The sequence below is a fragment of the Sarcophilus harrisii genome, chromosome 4 (assembly GCF_902635505.1).
Source record: "Sarcophilus harrisii chromosome 4, mSarHar1.11, whole genome shotgun sequence".
Classification (NCBI taxonomy): domain Eukaryota; kingdom Metazoa; phylum Chordata; class Mammalia; order Dasyuromorphia; family Dasyuridae; genus Sarcophilus; species Sarcophilus harrisii.
In genome coordinates this window covers 15,362,953-15,386,631 of record NC_045429.1, presented here as the reverse complement: position 1 = coordinate 15,386,631, position 23,679 = coordinate 15,362,953, and the positions used below count along the sequence as shown (strand labels likewise).

The following is a 23,679-nucleotide window of genomic DNA, read 5'->3' as shown; positions in this document are numbered from 1 at the left end:
GTTTAAGGAGCAGGCTCAAGATCACCCTTCTGAGAGAGGGCACAGTGGGATTGCAATCCGGATCTCAGGGCCATTAAACCAGATTTCTCTTGACTATGCTGTACCAATACCTTCCGCCATGCTGTAATTTAATTCAGTTCAATTCCTCATGCGTTTATGAAGTGCCTGTAAAGTATCGGGCTCCATTCTATGGAGTCTACACAGAACCTCAGTCGATTTTCCAAGGAACAGCCTACTTATGGAGAGGCTCATGGTTGGTAGGATAGCTACTCGGTAATGAACTCTGCACCCAGGATAGTGAATAAAACAAGAACAAAACCAGACTATCCCCCTTCCTGGCGCCCCCCTTTCACTTCTGCAGACAAGGTGGCAGGAGGGTGGCCAGTGGTACTAAGAAACCCAAGCTTTTTAGACCCCCTATAAACCTTAACTCAGTTGGTGATTGGCTAGACAGGAGACCTTGTCCTATATATATATAGCCTTATTCCCTTCTATTCATTTCTATGGCATTTGCAAACGTGATTAACTATAGTTGAGGGATGGAGGCTTAATTCACCTCCAGCCTCCGACTCTCTCCCCTTTACCACACCAGTCCGGAGTGGCCGCTCATCCTGCGAGTTAGCTCTCTAGCTGCAACTTATTTAGCCTTAGCTGGGATCCATGGGCTTGGAAATCTGAGCAGAACTCGCAGAACAGTTCCAATGCTTTCCTCTTTCAGCCTGTCAAGGACACTGACTCTGTCTTCTCTAGGACCTTTGCTAAGTGCCAATGAAACGCGTTTAGGCTGCTGAAAAACTGTCCTAGGCCAAAGATCACTCTGAGTCTGACGGATGATTGTGTCCATTCATCCTTTCAGTGAAATAAAGCCATGGATTTGCCCTTTCTTGGGCTGTCTTTCTGCTCATCTGTCTCTCTGTCTCTGTGCTTGACTGTCTTTCTCCTCATCTGTCTCTGCGCCTTCAGCTTCGTGTGTAAGGCAGTAATCAGACAGCTGGGAGGGGTGCAGTGGAAACAGGATGCACTAAGAGTCAGGAAGACCTGAATTCAAATCTACCAGGTCACTTCATCTCTCTGTACCTCAGTTTCCTCATCTGTAAAATGGGGCTAACTATAGCACCTACTTCCCAGATTATTGTGAGGATCAAATGATATAACTTGTGTAAAGTTCTTTGTAGATCCTAAACCATCTTATAAGTGCTAGCAATTATGATTACTCTTAGCTATTATTATTTATGACAATTATAGGGTGAAGATGAATCTTTTGGGGGGCTGACCAAATAGTCAGTCATTTAACTCTGATTAAAGTCCTGATTCAAATCTGGTCTTAGCCACTACCAGGCAAGTCACTTAACCTACTTTGCCTCAGTTTCCTCATCTGTAAAATGAGCTGGAGAAGAAAAAATCCTGGTATATTTGCTAAGGGAGACAACACGGACATGTTTCAGTCAACAGAAGCAAGCCGTGTGCTATCTGAGGGTCCGGTCATTGTGGAGGGCGGGCAGTAGCCGTTGAGGGAGGCCTGCAGAATCTGTGGACTCCCAAGCAGACGTCTGAAATACTTAACAGCATCAAAAGTCAGAGCAGAAAAGGACATCAGAGATCCTTTGGGCCAAATCTCCCATTTGAGCGATGCAGAAAGAGAATGAGAAAAGGGAAGTCAGTCTTGCCCTCAGTCTTGCCCGCACTCTTACAGCTGGTTTGTAGCACAGCTGCACATCTGGAACTCAGGCCCCTTTCCTGGAGTCCATGACCTCTGTGGTGTTATGAAGCTTTCTGGTTGGCAGAAGGTAAATTATTTTTAAGGAGTCTCCTCTTTGAGCTCAATTATATTCATGTCAAAATAAGACAAGACCTTTTGGTTGGCCAGGTATTCATTCGTAAGAGCCTGCTGTGGTATGAGCTAGGGCCTGTGCCAGGCACTGAGGGTGTAATTACCAAAATGAAGCAGGCCCGACACCTTCAAAGAGCTCGTGTTCTGCGGTGGAGATACGGCGTGTACGGGGGTCATCATTAAACAGTGATCGAGTACCTGCTGTGGACGACCTGAGCACACACCAGCAAAAAGGAGACCGGGACTGCCCTCAAGAGGCTTAAGTTCCATAAAGATAAATACTTGCAAAATACATAAATTACATGCAAGTCACATAATGCAATTGTATCAAATACTTGCAAACTACATAAATTGAATGCAAGTTACATAATGTCATATAAAATACTTGCAAAATATATAAATTACATGCAAGTCACATAATGTCATTATATCAAATACTTGCGAAATCTATAAATTACATGAAAGTTACATAATGCCATTATATAAAATACATGAAAATACATAAGTTACATGCAAATTACATAATGCAATTATATCAAATACTTGCAAAATACATAAATTGAATGCAAGTTACATAATGTCATATAAAATACTTGCAAAATATATAAATTACATGCAAGTCACATAATGTAATTATATCAAATACTTACAAAATACATGAATTACATGCAAGTCACATAATGCCATTATATCAAATACTTGCAAAATACATAAATTGCATGAAAGTTACATAATGCCATTATATAAAATACATGCAAATACATAAATTACATGCAAATTATATAATGCAATTATATCAAATACTTGCAAAATATATAAATTGCATGCAAGTTACATAATTCAATTATATTAAAAACATGCAAAATACATAAAGTACATACAAGTTACATAATGCAATTATGTAAAATACATAAATTACCTAAAACACATGTAAAATACATAGGTTATATGCAAGTTACATAATGCAATTAAATAAAACACATACATAAATTACATAAAATACATGCAAAATACACAACCTAAACACAAAGGAGTTCTGGTGGTGAGACTATGAACAGATCTTGCATTGTAACACCATCCACTTTATAAAAGTTGATTTGGATTTTAAAGCTGCTTCCTTAGAATTCTTTGGGCTCTACATACAAAAACCTACCTCCCCATGTGTATATCAGATGTCCCTTCTGCTCCAGGAGAGGAAATCCTCTATATAAGGAGGGGTTTGGACTCAGTGGTCCATAGGTCCTATGGGCCCAGTCCCTACCTTTCAATCTAATCTTTTCATTTTAATTTCAGTTATGGAAATCAGCACTGGGGAGGAGGAGGAGAAATTTCCATCGGACCATATTCCAAATGGAAAGTCATAATTGAAACAGTGCCTGAGGGGCCTTTAAAGCCCAACCCAAAGATGTCGCACATGTTAATGGTGAATTTGGTATCATTAACTTCTACCAGCTCTTTGAGATGGGTAATTTATGCTGCCAGATGGTCCAGCCAGGGCATTTTCCATCAGGCCCCATCCCCACTTTGGCACCAGGAACACCTTTCTCTTGTTCCTCCTCTTCTCTGAGTCCGTTCCCAGGAGGACGGTTAATTGAGTAGGAGGCTTTTAGCAGTTCACTCATGTAAATTGCCTCTAGAAATATGTCTTGAGAAGGGAGGGTCTATCTAAGAGCAGTATCAGCAGGTTTTTTTTAGTTTCCTTAGATTGGGGCCATTTTCACAAGGAAGAACTGAGGTCTCCCTGGCATCTAGACCCAACCGGACAGATCCTGTATCCTCCCACTTTTCTGAATACTCCCTTCTATTTACCTGAGCCCATGAGATTATGGGGGAGCTCTCCAGACCAAAGACGGGAGGAAAGCTGCCAGAAGAGACAAATTTCCTGGAGCAACCGGAAGGCTTTGAAAGTAAAGCAAACCAGACATGCTGTAAATTACTTCTGCTCCCCCCGCCCCCATACCTATGGTGGTATCCTTCTTCCTATTACTTTATCTCAGCACTTTTAGTGCATAACTCTTCCAAACAGGGAAGAAAGGCAGAAAAGATTAAAAATGTGGAGTTAAAGAAAAAATCCAGACAGCCCTCCAACTGGCCGTGGCCACTTTGCTAATAAACAGAGCCTTTGTTCATCCCCGCTGAGTTACGTTTTCCAGTTATCTTAAAAACCAAGGTTGCCAGTTGAGTTTTATAGCTTCAGAACTCATTATAATGAAATGATTTCTGCAGAGCTCTATGGGGCAAAATCGCCTCCTGCACTCACAGTCAACCCGGGATGATCTGTGCTAATTGGGGATTAGGGGGGTGGAGTGGAGGCATGGAGAATCTCAATGAGCAGATTCCATTCCAAACCCATTTTCTTTGGCTTCGCCATGCATTTCTGCAGTTGGTTATGGTGGATGTTCTGGTCACTTCTTCTCCAAAAAATAAAAAATCCAAGCAATCTCAGGAGGGGGAATGGGGAAACTTTTTCCCTTTCCCACTGTCTGCCTATCCTTGACCTCCTATCTGTAGTGCAGTCTGTACCAGAAACAGGCCCTTCCTTAAAACCTGGTTAAGCATGACCTGCTTCCTCTAAAACTTCTCAAGTAAGGTTCAGGTAGGAATTTGTGTTTCCTATATAAAGTTATAGCCAACAGAGTATAAGATTAGGTGCGATTCAGTTTGATAAATATATGTGGTATATCCAAGCCATCTGGCTTATTATACTGCCTGTTGTGTTCATATCATGGACTATATGGTGATGCTCTAGCTCAAAAGCACGATCTGCAGCAGATCACGTGCACAGATGAGCCACAGCTTCTTTGAGCCTCAGTTAATTCATCTGTAAAGCAGGAGTATTAATTCTAGCCCTGCCCGCCTCCTCATTGTTCCAGTACAGGATGATAAGATCCTAGAGTTTTGAATTGAAAGGGACCTTGGAAGTCCTCTAGTCAATTCCCTCATTCTACAGAGAAAGAAACTGAGGCCCGGAAAGTAATTTGCCTAAAGTCACCAAGGCAGTAAAAATAAAGGCTGGATTTTAATCCAGATGCCTGGACTCAGGAGCCAGTTAGTTCTGGAGGACTGCCTTCAGCAGTATTGTTAAAATGATGGCTCTTTTCAGGAAAAAAGTTGGGGCCATCAGAAGTTCTTCACAGTTCCCTAATGGAAACATTGATCTGAATCATGATTTATGACTTGATATAATTAGTGTATTCCTCCAAAGTTGCTTCTAGGACCTGCTTTGGGAGATTTAGCTATTGATGAGCCCTCCGGATGCCCCCATTTGGGGATGACCTAACAGATTGCTCCAAATCCCACAACAATGCAGGGGGCTGTCAGTGAGATCCCACAGTTACTCAAAGGGCTAGGGTGCTCTCACAATCCTTACAGGAAAAACTAAATGGACAGATAGATAAATGAATAAATGTGTGTGTATTTTGTATATACATGTATATGTATAGATATGTATCTATCAATATAGTTATGGTTGTATATCTATCTTTCAATAATTATATCTATTATACATATGTCCTTATCTACTGATATATATATGTATTTATATTTATTGATATATACATATATACATGATAAATATACATATACATATATCTATTGATAGATTAGATATCCATATACAGCTATATCTATACATGCATCTTGCCCATGATAGAGATGGGAGGACGTGCATTGAATTAGTACAGTGTGCACATCTGGGACAGACAATACAGATGGAACAGGAGTTGGGCCCTCGATTGACTCGGAGGAAGAAAGTGAATTGGATTCCACTGAAGACTTTATGTAACTATCATCATCCTCATTATTATTCACACTAATAGTTAGCATTTATGGAGCCCTTTGAGATTTTCAAAGCACTATGTAATTATCTCATGTGATTCTCATCACAATCCTGGAAGACAGAGGTTATTGATGTCCCCGTTTATCAGTTGAAGAAATTCAGGTGACTTGCTCAGACTCATACAGCCAATGAACCATTGAGGCAGAATGTGAACTCAGGGCTTTTAAGTCTCACGTTCTAGCTGCTTCAGCCCCCAGCTGCCTCTTCAAGGATCCCTAACTTCTCCCCAGCACCAAAACCTGTCTTTTAAGAATTAACGTCCTCTCAGGAGTGCCATCGGATGATGAATCTTGGCTAATCAGAATCTCCAGAACTGTGGGTGATCCATGAGACACCAAGTGTTTGCCAATTAATCTTCAAGTCTTTCACCTGGGATGCTTCAGTTTCTAAAGGATGAAAAATGAGAGCAATCCAGAGGGATTGCAAGCTTGTGATAAGAGTGAGCAAACTCTAACAAAGGCCAGTGGGGAAATACGATGGATAGGAAGAGGTCATCGAAGAAATGTGGGAGCCAAAGAGACGGGCAGGTCAGGCCGTAAGTGCCTGAGAAGGTCTCTGTGTTCCATTGTCGTCCTTTCAGTGTCAAGAGAAATAGAGGAAATCCCACTCGTGCCCCATTTGTAAAGCACTTGTTGGGTCCTGATCCCACTCCTGCCCCATTTATAAAGCAGTTGTTGGGTCCTAGGGGCCGTGCTAAGTGCTGGAGATAAAAGAGTGCCAGCCAGACCCTCAGGGAGCTTACCTTCTAATGGAATACCTGATACACACAGATTTGGTACAAGGTGACCTTGAAGGGAACGACATGGGAAAGGTCTCCTGAAGAAAGAGACCCAGGATTCTAAAAATCAGACTTTAGGGGACGGTGGATAGAGCATCATGTGGAAGGAACAGTAGGTGGACTCCTATGGCTGGACCCTAAGGGTATATGGAGGGAAGGGGAGGAATGCATTTAAAGTGTTAAAAGCCAAGAAGGGCCCAGGTTGTAAGGAGCCTGAAATGTCAGATATAATAGGAAAATACTGGATGATAGTAGAGACAAGGAGCAGGTATGAGTGGATGGCAGTCTGCAGCAATAGGGGAAGGTGAAGTCCCCAGACCCATAGCCTTTGGGCACAGTTGTAATTTCTAAGCCTGGTTGTAATTTCTATTTCTGGAATAGAAACTCCTCTCCACCATCATCCTGTTAAAGAAGGCACATAGCTGACCCCTCGTCCTGCATACTCTTGGAGGGGCCAGCAGCTGCAAAGGAAGTTGTTTGGTTGAGGCCCTGCCCTGTGGGGCAAGGAGGTCCCGCCCAAAGGAGGCAGTGGTACTTCCTGGCCAAGATCCCAAGACTGAGAATTGGCTTCATCCACTTGGATGTACACAGATCACCCGCAGTAACTCCCTAGATCCCCTTTGGGTGACTGGCATGCTTTTTACTGATTGCTTTCCCTCCCAAACACTACAGATAACAGTATTTACCCCCTTTTGCTCACGGTCCACAGGAGGAACATTATCCTTGCCAATAAAAATGCAGCAGACTGGTAACAATGGTGCATTGATCACGGACACTCCACTGCACTAGCATATATTAGGGGGAAATGATTAGATCTCCTCCTGTCATTGGCCGTAATAGGAATACTCACTGTTTCGGAGCATTGCTGTGGAATCAATGGCTTTGCCCTTTTGCTTGTGGAACGGTGGGAGGCCCCTGGTCCAGGCCCCCATCCCTTTCCATTATCGGCGTTCTCTCGTTAGAGTGGGGACGCCGAGGAGCACGGTGAGAGGAACAAGGAGCCTGGGGCCTTTCTCTCATTCAGAGTGAAAAGTTGCCCCAGACATCCTGTCCACATCCCCCAAAAGTCCGTGGTTTATTTCCAAAAATATTTTTTCTTACCAGGGAAGGCACAAAAGGGCCCTAATATCATAGAATCAGCATTATCATGACTAAGCGTGGTGAGAAATCTCTGAAGTCTTCTGGTCCAATCTCCATCAAGTAAGAAAGCTCCCGGCCCCACACTCGGCACATGGTTCTCCATCCTTTGCGTGAAGACTACAATTGTTAAATGGCAATTACTCTTGGGCAGCCCTGCTTCTTAGACTCATGGTTCTGGAAAAGCCCAAAGAGACCAATTAAGTCACCTGAGCCACCTTAAGGCAGGGACCCTGTTTTTGCATTTCTTACTGTCTATCTCCAGTCCAAGATACCATTTAATTTTGTATTGTTGATTGGCTATCTAATATTGGGGAATACAGCAGAAAATATTAATTACGGATGGTGATGATGATGATGATGATGATGATGATGAAGAAGAAGAAGAAGAAGAAGAAGAAGAAGAAGAAGAAGAAGAAGAAGAAGAAGATAGATTAGATGGATAAATAGCAGAGGAATTTACTTCAGGTAGATGTGCAAAAAGATGTATCATTGGATCCATGGTTAGTCAAAGTGGAAACGGTTTGAACAAAGAGTTGACAGTAGAAAATCGCAAACGTTAAGGGTGCTGATAAAGGTCCCAGCAAAGAGAAGGTTGTTGGAAGGAATAAAAAGGAAAGCCAGTTTATGTCAAAATCAGCTGCAGTTTAGGATTTGTTCTGTTTCCTTTAGGTCCATGATTTCAATAGTTACGCTTGTTGTTGTATTATTGTTATTGTTGTTTTAATTATCCATCCTATTCCAGAACTTAGGAATATTATTTAATATTTGTAGAACCTAAACAGCAGGTGTTGTTGAACTCTGCGATCCGTCCTTCTTCAAACAATATCCTCGCTTCCTTTTGCCTTTTGATGCTATGCAAATTAATTCCGGCAACATACGGTACATGTTTTCATAAACTTGAAAAATACCATTTGGTTTGAACTGAAAGAGAAACCGGCTTGTCTTTTGTCCCTGCCATGCTGTTGTGTCTTTTTAAAACATATATGTTTTATAAATAAATGGTAAGGTTCACTCTGATGAATATTTCATGATCCATCGCCCCATCGTTCAAGGTAAAATGCATTGGAAGTAAAAATAATAATAATAATAATAATCTGGAGTTTTTCCTGTGTGGACTTAGAATTGCTAGTGTAGGGCAGAATGGTGTTTTCGTGTTCAACTAGTCCACCCACCTCCTTTTACAGATGAGGAAACTGAGTCTCGGTTAGAGGAAGTGCATTTTAACCTGTCAGGATCGTCCCAATCTGTCTCTTGCCTCCCTTCCAGACTGATTTCACAGTCTTCCCTCTAGACTGCAGCCCAACTGGTCTACTTGTTGCTCCCTGTACACAACACCCCGTCTCTCTCCTTCGTGCCTTTGTAAGGACTTGCTTTTCTTCCCAAGATGTTCTCTTCCCCTCTACCTCTTGGAAAAGCTCATAGCACTGCTTGAGGCTCAGGTCAGTTGCTCTCTTCACAAGAGCTTGCCTTCCTTTCACCCCATTATTCTTGACTCCTGCCCTTAAAATCTCCTCCAAAAGCCCATTTTCTTCCTTCCTAGCAGAGGGGAAGCCCCTCGGAAGCAGAGTTTCTGTCATTCCCCGTGTCCTGTGTGTCTCCAGCATCTCACCCACTGCTGGAAGCCACGTAACAAGTGCCTGAATCGCCCATAGTCACAGATGGCAGGTGGCAGACCCAGGATCCCTTCACTCTCCTCCAGTGCCTTTTCCATTATTCCACATTGTTAGAGAAAGTGATGTCATAGAATCAAGTCTTAGACCAGGAAAGAAGCTTTGTCCCTTCTCTATTCCAATCCCTTCATTTTTAACCTGAGGAAATCAGAGAGGCTGACATAACTTCCTGAAGTCACACAAGTAAATGTCAGGTTTATGATTTAAACCGAGGTGCCTGAACCAGGGCTATGGCTATTAGGCAGCCCTGCCTTGAATCATGGAGCCAAAGGAAAAATTTTATCATATTTGGGCATATGATTCTCCAACTCCTTGAAGTTTTTATAAAGTGATAGGGAGCTTGGTTGGTTGTAAACATCCATTTTTAATCAACCTATCCCCCAACTCAGATGTTTAAAACCAGGGGAGGTGGCAAAATGCCCAGGCAGCTCCCTTGGATATCCCTCTGTTTCTGCTGGGCTGGAGCAAAGGCTTGGGAAGCCGGGCCTAGCTCTGTTGCTCAGAACATTACAATAATGCCTCTCGCAAGCTCCAGCCCCTTTCATCCGAAGATTTCAAACACATCATCAACTCATCAATTAATCAAAGGCATGGCACCCATTTGGAGATGATGGGTGAATTACATCCTGGGAGATTACGAGAAGTACTCCCATCAACAGAGTAAATCAGAGACCTTTCTGATGGGATCCCTAAGTGAAACACCAAGAACTAAAATGGAAAAAGGAAAAACCTAGGTGCTAGGAGCTGAAGATTGCTGAAAATGGATTGCTGAAATGGGGGAGGGGACAAATTCCAGGGGAAAATGGTCGCTTTATAGCCAGCCATCTCTGAAACATAATGAAAAATTAAATTGGAGTAAAATGACTGAACTCATTTAAACACAGTAATTGACTTGTCTCTTCAGAATGAAGTACTTGTTGACAGAGCAGCCTCCCTCCCAAACTGGGGAACTTTGAAAACCTTTCTTCATCCTTTTTGGGATCTCTTAACATTCATTGGGTAGCTTTTTCCCCCATTTTCCCAGACCCACAGCATCCCCTTTTTCCTTTAAGCTCAAGCATCATCTCTTACATGGAGCCTTTCCTGGCCCCCTCCCCACAAGCACCTATTATTTAAACAACATTGTCCTTATTTCCACGTGTTCGCCGTGGATGCTGTAATTTGTGACTGTGGTTTCCTCCATCAGAATGGAAGCCTCTCACCAGTCAGGATTGTTTCATTCTGTGTGCCTAACACTGTGTGTGACACGTGGTAGGCAATTGGTAACTATGTGGTGATCCGATTTGTCGACTCGTTTGGGGAATGAGTAATTGGCTGGATGTAGAGTAAATTGGCTTGAGGCTGTGAGAGGAGGGATCCTAATTCAGGTGAGGGTGACCCTTGTGAGGTCACCTTCAGCCTAAAGAGTCTGGTATTCCCTGATATTCAGGGATCATCTTCCATTCAGCCCAGTGTTCCTTGTCACTTAGCCCACCTCTTTGTGCCTGGATTTTCATATTAGTTTGTGGAAGAAATACTCCTAACTTCTTGACTTGGCTTGGCTTGTTTGTATGGTAACTCCCCCTGATGAAAGGAAGGCAGTCCTTGCTTTCAGATTGTTAGAAAATCACCCAGACAGAGAAGCTGAAATCCATCTTGAATCTCATGTGTCCTGGGTAGAACCAGATTATATTGCCCTTCTAGCCAAGCCAACTGGTAATCACTTAGCATTGATTAGAACTCAGGGTTGATGAATTCCAGGATATTATACTGAGTTATGGCTCACACAAGTCAGTATTCACCATCTGCTTTGCTGCCATTTCCTGAAGGAGAAAGAGGAGATTGAACAAAATGGCTGCAGTGGATGTCTCGTGTTCCACCAGTGTCTAGAGACTATGGAGGCAGCTTACACACAGTTTTAAATGTGGATGAAAGCTTTTAAATATTAAGAAGTAGCTGGAATGCACCGTCCTTTGCTCTAAATTGGCTGCTTTAACTTTTGTTCTTTGAGGCCTTATCTCTGTCCAAGAATTGGACTTGGGTATGATTTTAATTGTTTTTTTTTTCCTCCAAAGAAGTGATTTTTGTTTATAAATTAAAAACATATCATCAAAAATACTAAAAGTAGCTATTTTACTTCTTTTAATGTAGCTATTCCTCCTTTCCAGATATGCTGCGTCCTTCAGCATTGAGTATTTAAGATGTTAATTGCTTGAAAAGTCAGTGTAATATTTCAATTCAATTTAAACACTTATTAAATAGTTATCCTGGATAAGGTTCTATGCTAGTTTCTAGGAATGTGAAGACAAAAAATAAACAGTACTTGAATTCAAGGAGCTTACATAGTACTGGGGGCAACACGACATGTACATTTGTAAGTAGATACATAGTATCTGCCAACTAATACAAAGTCATTTCAAGAGAGCACTCCTTACTGAGGACATCTTGTGTAGGCCTTGGCACTTAAACTGGATCCTGAAAGCACTGAGAGAGTCTCCAAGGCAAGGGTGAGGAAGGAGAGCATTCCAGATATGGAGAACCACCTGCATTGAAATACTTTAACCGAGTCCAAGAAATTATCTCCATCCTTGAGGTTTTGTTAAAAGTAGGTATTAACTAACTAATGAATATCAGCATCTATCTTTTTGAACTGTGCAATAGTTAGTTATCAAATAAATAAATAAATTGAAAGGGAGACAGATTTTTTTTTTCAAAAAGGTCCCATTCTGTAGTTACTATTTCTATGTGAGTATCCTTTGGAATTCATTAACCTACTGAGAGTGGGATTGTAGGATCTCAAAGGCTTTCTAATCCAGTCACATTCTGCCCCAGAGTCCCCTCCACTGATTCTTCACAAGTGGTCATCCGGCCCCAGCTTCCAGACTTTTACCTCACAAGGCAACCCCTTCTACTTGGAAAGTTGTTTAATGCCTTTAGTAGTTTGGAGTCACTGTCACCCAGCACAATCCATTCCCTCTTCAAATGGCTCTGGGTGTCTTGGAATTTTCTCTTTGTAGAGAAGTGAAATCTGCCTTCCTTTTCTTCTGTCCATGAGTCCTGTTTTTCCCCTCCACAAGAGTCTCAGAGCATATTCAACCCTTCTTTAGCCCTTCAGTTTCTTGAAGATAGTCATCGTGGTATCTTGCACCCTCTTTTCTTCAGACTAAATGTCTCCCAGTTTTTCTAATTGTTTAGTCAATTAAACACCAGGCTTGGTACTGCGTGTTTAGGAATACAACTTCTGATCTCAAGTATCTTCCAGCACATTACTTCTGTTATTCAATAGGGTGTTTAACCTCGCTGTTGTCCTCAGCCCCATTGTCAAATCATGGAATTTTAAAGGTGCAGAGGACTTCATTGGCCATCTGATTCGGCCCATGTGTACTATACATAGTGGGCACCCAGTAAATGGAAGTAGACTGACCGACTTAATGAAAGAAATCCCAATTATACTATAGTTTAACAAGTGGGGGGTCCAGCTTCGGCAGCCTGGTCTATTGTTAATGACTCTGATCCCTAGAATATGGGGCTTAGAAGAATTCCAGGTGGTTAGGACACCATCTTCCTCTCTGACCTTCAGTCCTTTCTACATAAGACAGGTAAGATCATATTTTAAAGATGGAAAGGACCTCAGCCTTCACATAGCCTAATGCCCTCATTTTATAGATAGGGAAACTGGGCCCAGGGAGATTGTATCTTAACCAAAGTCATATAGTTCTTAAATGGTGAGTCAGTCTTCAAAGCCAGGTCCTCTGTCTCCAGAGGAACCATCCTTTCCATTTTGTACCAAAGTCTATCTTTGGATTTCAGCCACCGTCCCCTTATTTCTCCTGAGGAACATTGAGCCCATCTCCACTTGTGTGAATCCATTGCCCCTTCCAAGGCTTTGCAGCAGTCCCTTTCCTTGGGATTATTACATGACTGTTAAGAGACAGTACAAGGATCCATCTAACCAGTAACCGGATTGGATTGGGAAGTTTCTCTAAAATGATTGGAACCCTCATTTAGTTCCAGGAGATGTGTGAAAGTGAGACTGGAGTGCTAACTCATGTCTGCAAGGAAAATGTCAGCTAGGAACAATTTTTAGTTTAAACCATCCCTAAACTTTATGATTTGGGCAAACTAGCCAAAAAAATGCCTTTGTGTGAATTGGAAACTCACTGAATCATGGGTTTATCACTGGGAGAAGCCTGAAGAGCATCTGGTTCAACCCACCTCGTTTTACAGATGAGGAACAAAGATCCAGACAGTTGAGAAGACAAGGAGACTCGGGGTTAGGAGCCGAGGAGCTCGCAAACCGAGTCCTCATTCCACGGCCTCAGGCCAACAAGCTGGGGGCTTCTGGGAGCGAAGGAACTTGGGTTGTTGTACGGGTTCATCTGTTCATCTCCTGTAGAGCTTCTCTGTAGAAGGAGGAGACGAGGTGATCCCCAAGCTCAGAATGAGGAACAATGAGCGAGTGAGCGGGAGACAGATCTCTAGAAAAAAGGGAAAGAAAATTTCCTAGAGCTGTCCTACATGGGCTTGGCGGGGAATGACTTCTCCCTGCCCTCAAGAAACTTGTATTCTACTGAAGATACCCAGATAACTAAGTAAATATAAAAAGTAACGAGAATAGTTATTGTTATTGTTGTTAGCAGTGATAGTAACTAGCATATGTTATTGTTGTTAGCAATACTAATAACTTGCACTTATGTAGCACGTTGAAGTTTGCAAAGCTCTTTAGCAGGGCTGTCTCATGTGGTCCCCACAACACTCATGGGAAGTAGGTGCTGTTAATACAAATGATGATGATGATGATGAGCATTTATAAAGGGCCTTAAAGTTTGCAAAGCTCTTTACAAATATCCTCATTTGATCCTTATAACAACACTGATCAGTAAGTGCTGTTATCACCCCATTTTACACAGAAGGAAACTAAGGCAGGGTTAATTGACTTGCCCAGAATGACACAACCAGTATGTGGCCAAGGCCACATTTGAACTCGGATCTTCCTGGCTCTAGACCCAGCCCTCTCTCCGCTGTTCCACCTGGCTACCTGAACAAAAAATTATTCTAATGGAGCACGGGGGTGCTGCCTATAGCTGGGGAATCCAGAAAGGTATCGTTCACAAGATGGCATTGGTCCCAAATCAGGAATAAAGTTAGGGATTCTGGGAAGTGGAGCTGAAGAAGGAGCTTGTTCCAAGCGAAGGCTCTGTGAGTGGGAGTCAGCATTTTGGGGTTCAGCATCTTGGAGTTCAGCATGTCCCCCAAAGAAAAAAGCCTCTAGATCACTTTATTGGCTCTGTGGAGAGGAGAAATGTTGCCAGGCCCTTCCCCTTGGGGTCAGAGAAGTTATCTTTAATAAAATACTTCCTGATATGAAGGCGGGTAAGAAAACAGCATGGTTTTTTACTAATTGCGCTCATAAGTAAACTGACCTATCATTACATTGTCACCGAGAGTGACGCTGAGCAGAGACACCCCGCTAATCCCGAGCAGATAAGTATTTAATGTAATTAGACAGACACTGTCTCTTTGTTGCTGGGTGCATTAATCACCAGGAAAAGTCCAACTTTCCCCAAGATGGGTTTTTTCTCTCTTTTTGATATGTCATTGTTGTGAGAAAAGCACTTATTTTGTCAAGATATTGTACTTGGGAAAATGACAAATGCAGCTATGAGATGTAATAAGATCCTTCTCAGCCTGATTTACAGACAGGCAGCTGGGAGGGCTGCGTGAGCGAGCTGTTGACAGTCGGGAGACAGGCATTCATTAAGTGCCTACTATGTGCCAAGGGGATGCGAGGGCAAAAATGAAACAGACCCTCCCTTCAAGGAACTTCCATCCTAGCGGGGGCTGCATCAGGTCACTGAGGGTCGATAGGGAGAGAGCCACAATATCCAGGCACCTTCCTTGGCTGTTCCTCACACCGTGTATGCGGCAATCTCCCCCATCCCCTCTCCTCCAAGCTTCTGCCCAAATCCCATCTTTTCCGGAAAGCTTTTCCCTGCCCCCGCCCCCCTAGCCCAGCACCCTATCTCTGAGGATTAGCTCCTGGCTAAATCCTGTCTATTTGTTTACATGTTGTCTCTTCATTAAACTGTAAGCTCTTTTGTTTTTCTATGTATCCCCAACCTTGTAGCACAGTTCGTGGCACATAGTAGGTGTTTATTGACTGACCACCATGAGGGGAGGCACTAACAATTGGAGAATTAGGAAATGTTTGATATGAGAAAGGAGTCTTGAAAGAGGAATTAAAAATTCCAAGCAGCAAAAGGGAAAGGATTCTAGGCAGAGGCTAAGGTGTGGAGGTGGGAGATATTAAACAAGTGGGTTGGTTTATCTGGGAACATAGAATGGGGGAAGAGCCTGGAGAAGCTGGCTGGCTGAAGCTGGGGTCTGAAAGTGTTTCCATGTCAAACAGGGCACCTGGGTGTTGCTTCAGGTTCAGATTTTGTGTCTCTTTGTAAACTCAAGGTCTTCCTCTCTGCCTCTCAGGATGCAGTTTTCCAAGGATTTCATAATTCTAGATGGGACCCACCATCCCTTTCATTAAATCAGAAAGATTCTTATTGTTGTTTGTCCTTCCTTCTCAAAGAGGATTATGACATTAGGGAGGGGGTGCTATGACATGCAAGTGAATTGGATTTAAGTGAGGGAGGGCTGCAAATGAAGAAAAGAAAAGGAGAAATAGATGAACAGAGAGGAGGGAGAAGGAAGGAGAGACAGAGACAGAGACAGAGAGAGAGGAGAGAGAAGAAGAAAGAGAAGGGGGAGAGAGAGACAGACAGAGAGAGAGAGTCAGAGAGACAGAGAGGGAGAGAGAGGAACACAAAGGGAAGGAGAAGGAGGGAGGAAAAGAAGGGAGACCTATTTCTGTGAAACATCTCACGTTGAAATGATGAAATATGTTGCCCCCTTTCAGCTTTCACAGGCACTGCCTGCTTTTGAAATTAATTTGCTGGTGGCAGGGGCTCTGAACTGCTGTGTCGTTATAAAGTGCCTTCAATGTGGATCACTGCACAACTGAATCTTCCTACTTTCCCTGTGCCTCAAAGGCCTTTGAAGGAAAAGAATGGAGTTTATTGAGGGATGACAGGCAGACTTCACTGGATAACAGGTGGAGGTCGTGCTGGTTTATTTGGGGGGAAGAACATCGTGCAGAGATGAGAAATCAAAAGTTCCACCATAATAAGGTTTCAGAGGAAAATGCTGACAGGGGCCCGTGTCGATTCCAGCTGACAGAACCCTTTCGAGTGATCATTACATGATTTCACAGTTCAAGCAATTTTAAGAGGCTTAAAATTATATTTCTCTCCTCTCTACAATGTTTCAATCAGTTTCTAATTTTTCCTTCAAATAAAGTTAGGGCGCTCTTGGAGTGTCCAAGGCCCTTCTGGCCTCCTCAGTGAAGAACATGAGGCAAGCCCAGCCAGGAGCCTTCCCCGGCTTTGCCCCAAGTCCATTTCTGACCCCAGGATCCCAGTGCATGAGACAGCTCCTTACCCTGAATCCTGAATAATTAACATTTGATCAATGCTAACTCACTTTGATTTGTTTTTCTCCATGGTTTATCTCTATTGATCTGTTGCTTCAGATTGATTCTATTGATCAGATCTCTATTGATACAGAGCTCCCCCCACCATTTTGCATTCTCATCTGGGGGACTTTCCCCCCTGTTTTCCCATAAAGCCTCCACATCCGCCATCATGTACTGCTCCTGCCGCTGACTGGATATCCGTGCGGTTCATGGTCCATCCACGAATTCTCTCTCCAGAGCCTCTTTCTCCTCTTCCTGCATAATCTTCAAGTTTCATCCCCTAGGTCAGTGGTTCTCAAAAGTCTGGTCCAGGGAATCTCTGAAATCCTTTCAGAGAGTCTACAAATTCATAATTAGTTTTTATTTTTAATGTGATCAATATCCATAACTATAAACCACATAAACAAAAACTCTTTGGACAGATCCTCAATCATTTTTAATAGGATAAAGATATTGAGAACAAAAGTTTGAGGACCACTGCAGATAAACCAGCTACCTAACCAATAAAACTTTTCATGTTTTGCCTGAAACAATAGTGGCTGGGTCTGTCTTGCCTCAAAGGCAGAAACTAATTGTTCATAAATGTAGGGAATGAATAATCATGGTGGAATGATGCTGATGGTCGATTAGAGGCAGCCATGGTGGAGTAGAGAGGAAGCCAACTATGGAGCCAGGAAAACCTGAGTTCAAACCCAGCTTCCCACACGTGCTGACTGTGTGCCCTTAAGCAAGTCCCTTAATCCTTTATGTGATAAATCCCAGAGACTGAACCAACTTGCATTGGTAGGGAGAATCTCCTTATCCATATGAAGGAAATTTCAGATTCACGGCCCATCCCTGGTAGTTATAATAATAGTTGTAACAGAAAGTGGAGGAGATAGCAGAGGAGGAGGAGGATATACATATCATCCTCATTGTTTAGGAACAAGTCTCTCTGGTCAAAGATTTGGGGAACAATCATCTTTCTAGCATCAGTAGTTGGGATTTGTTTTTCCATTTCTAATTCAAAAAACAAACTAACTCAGAATTCAAAAAGAGAACATCTCTGTAGTCAGTGAGATTGGACATCTCAGCACCAAAGTATTATTTAAAATCTTCATTTTGCACAGGGATTAAACCCCCAGGCCCCCAAATCCAGAAGAGTCCACACTAAATTTTTTCCCAGAAATGCTTCTTCTGCATAGAACCCTTCGGTTTGTTCTATCAGTGCATTTTAAAAAGGGAAAATAAAAGTAACATAAAGTCCAGAATGATGTGAGACTCTGCCATCCTCAGCGTTGCTTTCACAATTTCACAGACTTATCTTCCTCCGTGTCCCCCCTCCCCACAATTTTCCCCTGTGTTTTGCTTTTAAGATAACAACACAGTTCTATGAAAAGCAGGCACTGGGTCACCATTTTTGCAGGGGATTCAGCAATGGAAGGAAACTGTGGATGGTTAATCCAGTTCCCTCAGCTTGCAGAGGAGGAAACCGAGTCTCATTTTAGTCTCTGATTTCCCTGAGGTCAGTTTACCCAAAAAACTCCCAGCCTCCCACCAGCGATGGTTGCTTGTGGTTTGACTGCATCAGAATGGTGCCTTATTCTCTAGTTCTTTTTTGTCTCTGTCTGAGAAACGTTCTGAAATCTCTCTCTGGGTGATAGCCAGCTTCATTTACTTCTAATCATTCCTGGTCCTGATGGACACGAGGCTCTACTGTGTTCAAATGGCTCTTTAGTCATAGATGAGATTTAGAAGGAACCTTTACAACCATCCAGTCCAAACTCCAAACTCATATTAGTCAAGTGATATATGTATCCAAACTTACCCGAGTTATCAGGAGCTAGAATCTGAACTCAGGGCCTCTGACTCCAAAGTTAGGTCTCCTGCCATTGCCCCCACATAAAATCAGAATCCAATCACCAGGATATTTACTGGCACTTTCTGTGCTTCAAGTCTCTCTACAAATTAGGTATCGGGGGCCATCCATGGTTTCCCAGGAATTCTTCCTTTGGGGACTTTCTGCCAACTGACCCTTCCTTAATTGAGTCTACATCCATAGGAAGCAATTTTGGGGTCTTGGATTTCCCAGCCACTCTCAGGGCTGTCTGTCAGAAAATGCAGATCTTTCATTCTAGCCATCCTGAAGGCATCTCTGTGTATGCCCCAAAAGCAGAAGACACTTCCAAGAGCAGAATACTTTCCTCACTGACAGAGAACCACTTTTTTCCAAGGGGAAAAAAGATGGATCCCATTGGAAAACTTTGCATTTCATTTTTCTAACTAATCTCTGCCCTTGTCATTTCCAAATCATCCATTCAGAAGCTGAAGAAGCCATGGGTACACAAGGCCCTTTTTTTGGTCGCTCGGTGTTTATTTATAGAACCTTAATGTGTTTGTTGAGGGGTGGGGGGAACCCTTTTAGACATGCATTAAATAGCAGTGGGCACATAAAGCGTCTCGTTGTGTCCTTGCCATTGCCAGAATTATTTTGAACCATTTTCACGCCGTAGCCCAGAGCAGGCTGAATATCTTGCTTCTTCACTTCTGTCACTCGAGGTTGTTAGTTGTTGCCATTAGGACAAATAACATTAAGATAGAGGGTGTTTTTGGTGACTAAGAAACCCAAATGGGAGTGGTGGGTGAAGAGACTGCTGAGCTACCAGAACCTCCTTTTCCTTTTAGTTTTAGACACAAAGCATCACAGAACTGTTCCAGGTTGCTCACCATCATAACCTTAAGCGAAGGCCACTGGCTGTGGGCTTTCAAGGGTTTTGCCAGCAGGGTTACATGACAGAAGCTAAAGCAATCATGGCCTGTGTTAGGGAAGGTTTAGAGGCCAGGACTAACTAAAGAAGGAAGGACCCTTCATTCTCTGCCCTGGTCAGGAGGAGCTGATGGGTCGTATTCAGTTCTAGATTAGGCAGTAAGTTTATGGAGGACTTGGGTAAACTATAGGCTTTCGGAGGGCAGCCTGTGTGGTAAAAAGGCCTTGAGTCATGAAGATTGATGGAAGGAGCTGAGGGTGTTAATGTGGAAGAGAGAGGACTCCTATGGGACATGAGAGATGCCTTCAGGCATCAGGGGAAAGAGTGGGATGTGGAGAGAGGATTTGACCTGCCCTGTTTGATCCCCAAAGTCAGAACCAGGAATAATGTGGGGAGATTTCAGAAAGGTAGATCTGGCTTGATATTGGGAAAAACTTAGGACTTCCAGTTGTTCCACTCTGGACCTTTGGCTGCCCTTGGAGAAAATGTTTTTCCCTTCTCGAGAGGTCTTCCAGCAAAATGTGGCAGACCCCTTGCCATGTACATGGGGAGGAATATATAATTTCAAGCCTGTGGCCCTTCCTTTTGGCCCCCCAAAATGTGCATCGTTATAGCTCTTTGGGATCCCAACCCTCAGGAATCCCAGAATCATAGAGGCGGGCCCCCTTAGTCCATCTTATTTTACAAATAAGGAAACTGAGGTCCAGGCCAAAGAGGTGACTTACTAAAGACCCCTAAATGGATCATTTAAACTCTCCCTTCATTACCTTTATCATTTGTAAAATTAGACCCATTCTTGCATTATCTACTTCATAAGAAGCCTTGTAAAAACTCTTAAGGGATATGGACATGGGGCTTCTTGAAGTTATTACCATGATTATTATTATTATTGTTCACGTTATTTTCTGAGTCACTTCTGCTCTGTGAGCCTCAATTTCTCTATCTAGAAAACAGGAAGTTGCACTAGATAAATATTTTCAAATAGTAAATAAATAAATACTAAATAAAATACTAATAAATTTGAGGAATAAAATGCTAAATAAATACTTTCCAACTAGATAAAATTTCAAATGCTGTGATTCTCAGTTTCCAGGAGATGCTATTTCCTCATCTGTAGAATGGAAATAATAATAATAATGGTAATGATAACGGTAATAATAATAATAATAATAATAATAATAATAATAATAATAGCTCTACTGTGATCAAGAAACCAAATAAACCATTCATTGTGTATTTATTTAGCATCAACTGTGTGGGGATATAATAAATGAACTGATGCTTAAGGAGTTTACTTTCCAATTAAAATTTGCTAATGGGTGTAAAGCCCTTTGCCAATTGTGTGACCTTTTCAGTGTCCCACTCTCCCAGATGTAAGATATCTCAGAAGCATCTACCACACCCAACTTTCCTTTTCCCGTATGACATAACACCCTTGCCCCTGATCCTTTGTCTCTGTCTCACTCCCTCATCTGGTTTACAAACTGTAAAGTGCCGAGAAGAGGAGAGTGGTTGTCTTTCTGCTTAGATTCCAAGCTCCAAGCTTGCGACCCTCCCAGCAGCCTCCTGGAGAGCCGGATCTTCAGCCAGTCTCAGCATCGAGCCTCAAAGTCAAACAAAAATTGCAGGCGTTGCTGTTTTTGCCCAGGGTCCTTCCTTGAGCCTGGCAAGCCTCGGGAGTGGAAATGATAGCGACTGGAGTTATGGTGCATGGCTGGGGAACTTTGAAGCAAGTTGGGCGTGCTAGTTAAATCTTCTTGGTGGCGACTTGAATTACGTGACCGGCACTTAGACAGCAGATAAGACAAGGTCTTGCTGACCTTAGCAGCATTTCCTGGAGTAATTTTCACACAAGAATGAGTTTTTGAAGGATTCCTTCAACATCTTCCATACTAACAGGATTTTTTCTCCATTTTTATTCACCATCCAGCCTTCCTTTCCATTGCCTCTGCCTGTGGGAAATAATTGTATTTTGCTGTGATCGGTTTAAGGAAAGTCCTCTCTTGCCATTAATATTTTAGCTTCTCTGACTCTCTAAAAATAGGTCCTTTTCACTCTCCAACAAAGAGACATGCTCCCCATTCTTGCCATCCCCAGGGAACTTTCTTCAAGACTTAGCTGTGGAATTGTTGTTATAAAAGTATGGAAGTTTGCTTCATATGGGGACTGAAATTAATTACCGGTGTGAGTTTTTTTTTTCCTTCTTAATTTCTTTTTTATTTCTTATTCACAGCTGTGACTCACTTCGGTTCTGTGTGGGGTTGTGGGAAGTTGTTAACTAAAGGCAGCTTTAAATCAATGGTGGGGGGATTGGCTGGAAGAAATGCAAACTGTGAACTGCCAAGAAAGGGATTCAGAATGGTTAGGTAGAGGGAGGGCTCAGGGAAGGGCATTGGGATCACTTTGTCTTTTGTGCCTTTGAGGGCCGGATGTGATTTTGGGGAAAGTGAGCTTGACGTGGGACCCTGACAGGGGACTTTGGTTACCTTCTGAAGCACAGAAATGCCATTTTGATTGTTGATGGGGGGACAGAGGCTCTGATCTTCAGAGAAGGTACCAGCCTGCACTGCCCTAAGAAAGGGAGTTTCCTGGGTGTGAATTTTCCTATGTCAGTGAAATCTCCAGTCTGGTCCTGAATGCTATTTCTCATCATAATTCTATCAGGGAGAGGGTGAATTATTATTGCCTTTTCACAGATATGGATGCTGAAAGGTGAAATGAACAGCTAAGTCCGACTCCCAAACCAGGTTCTTCCTGTTAATGAAATTGTTCCTCATATATCCCATGGTCCTGGGACGTGTGTTCGGGTCTCGACTCTACCACTTACAAGTGGCTCTTCCGCTATAAAGTAGGGACAGAGATGGCTCCACTGCCCACCTCCCAGCACCATTTGAAGGAAGAAAAGACTTAAAATGCCAAAGAAATTTGAACTGAGTAGGGAAGAATTTCAAGGAGAAACAGAGCCCCAAAGGCTGTGGTGGAAAAGGCAGAGATTTGAAGGAAGGAGGTCTTTAGATTTATTGTAGAGAATTCCTCCGGCCAGACGATGGGGAAAGAAGCCGGAGTGTAGGGGGAGGAATATGGCAGCCAGGAAGACCACTGGACCCAGAGGCAGGAGGGCCAGAGTTCAAATGCAGCCTCAGCCCCTGGACACTTAGCTGGATCCTGGGCAAATCACTCAATCCTGTTTGCCTCAGGACTCTCACATGTAAGATGAGCTGAAGAAATAAATAGCCAACCACTATTTGCCAAGAAAGCTCCAAAGGGGGTCATGAAGAGTCAGACATGACTGAACAACAACAGGGGGAAGAGTTCTGTTTTTGAGGTCCAAGGATCTGGTTCAGATCGTGGTTCTGTTACTCACTTCTATGACCTTGGACCTCTTTGAGGCTCTAAGCAGCACTTGTGTCATAAGGAAAGCATCATGTTGATAAAGTAAATTTCCTATGCTCATGAATTCTTATCTTTTTATAAAACTTGGGGTTTTTAAGACAGTATGGTGAAGAGCATGAGACCCAGCTGTGGGGCCATGAAAATGAGGGGGTTCAGTTGTGCCTTTCTCACATGTGACTATGTGATTGATCCCATTACCTTCTAGTGCCCCATTCTCCGAGCCTATAAATTACAGAGAGCTTGCCAGTGGGTATCACTGGAGGAAGTTTGTTCCTGTTTTTGAGTCATTTCGGCCATGTCCTGGTTCCAAGCCCAGGGCTCTAGCCATGGCTCCTGCCTGAGTGTTTCCCACCCCAATGAAATCACATGTGTAGATAATAAAAGGATGAATATGTCATTTTTACTTTTAAGATATCATAAGACAAGTCCTTCAATGGTGTTCGTGAAATTTTCTTGTTGTCATATTAATCCACACGATCTTTCTAACGTGGAGCTGATTTTTAACAGGCAAAATTCTGAATGGAAGTCCATTGGTGATTGCAAAGTATACTTAAGTTTCATGTTCTCTTGCTGTCAATACATGATCTAAAGTAGACTAGCCTTTTTAATTTTGAATCCCTAAAATGAAAATATATCAGACAAATTAACCAGGAATGACGGGCCCACAGCAGGTTTAATGAATTGAGTGGCTCATTTTCCATTTTGGATGATGGTTCTCCTACATATTTTGAGGGATATTTAAAACCATTTCCCTAATATGTTCCAGTGAAAGTGCCTC

The 23,679-nt window shown here is 42.7% G+C and overlaps 1 protein-coding gene across 7 annotated transcripts in view; it reads left to right on the top strand.

Moving 5' to 3' along the window:
* NFIA (nuclear factor I A) overlaps positions 1-23,679 on the top strand; it is a 429,987-nt gene that overhangs the window by 316,109 nt on the left and 90,199 nt on the right. The gene's annotated exons all lie outside the window — the stretch shown is intronic.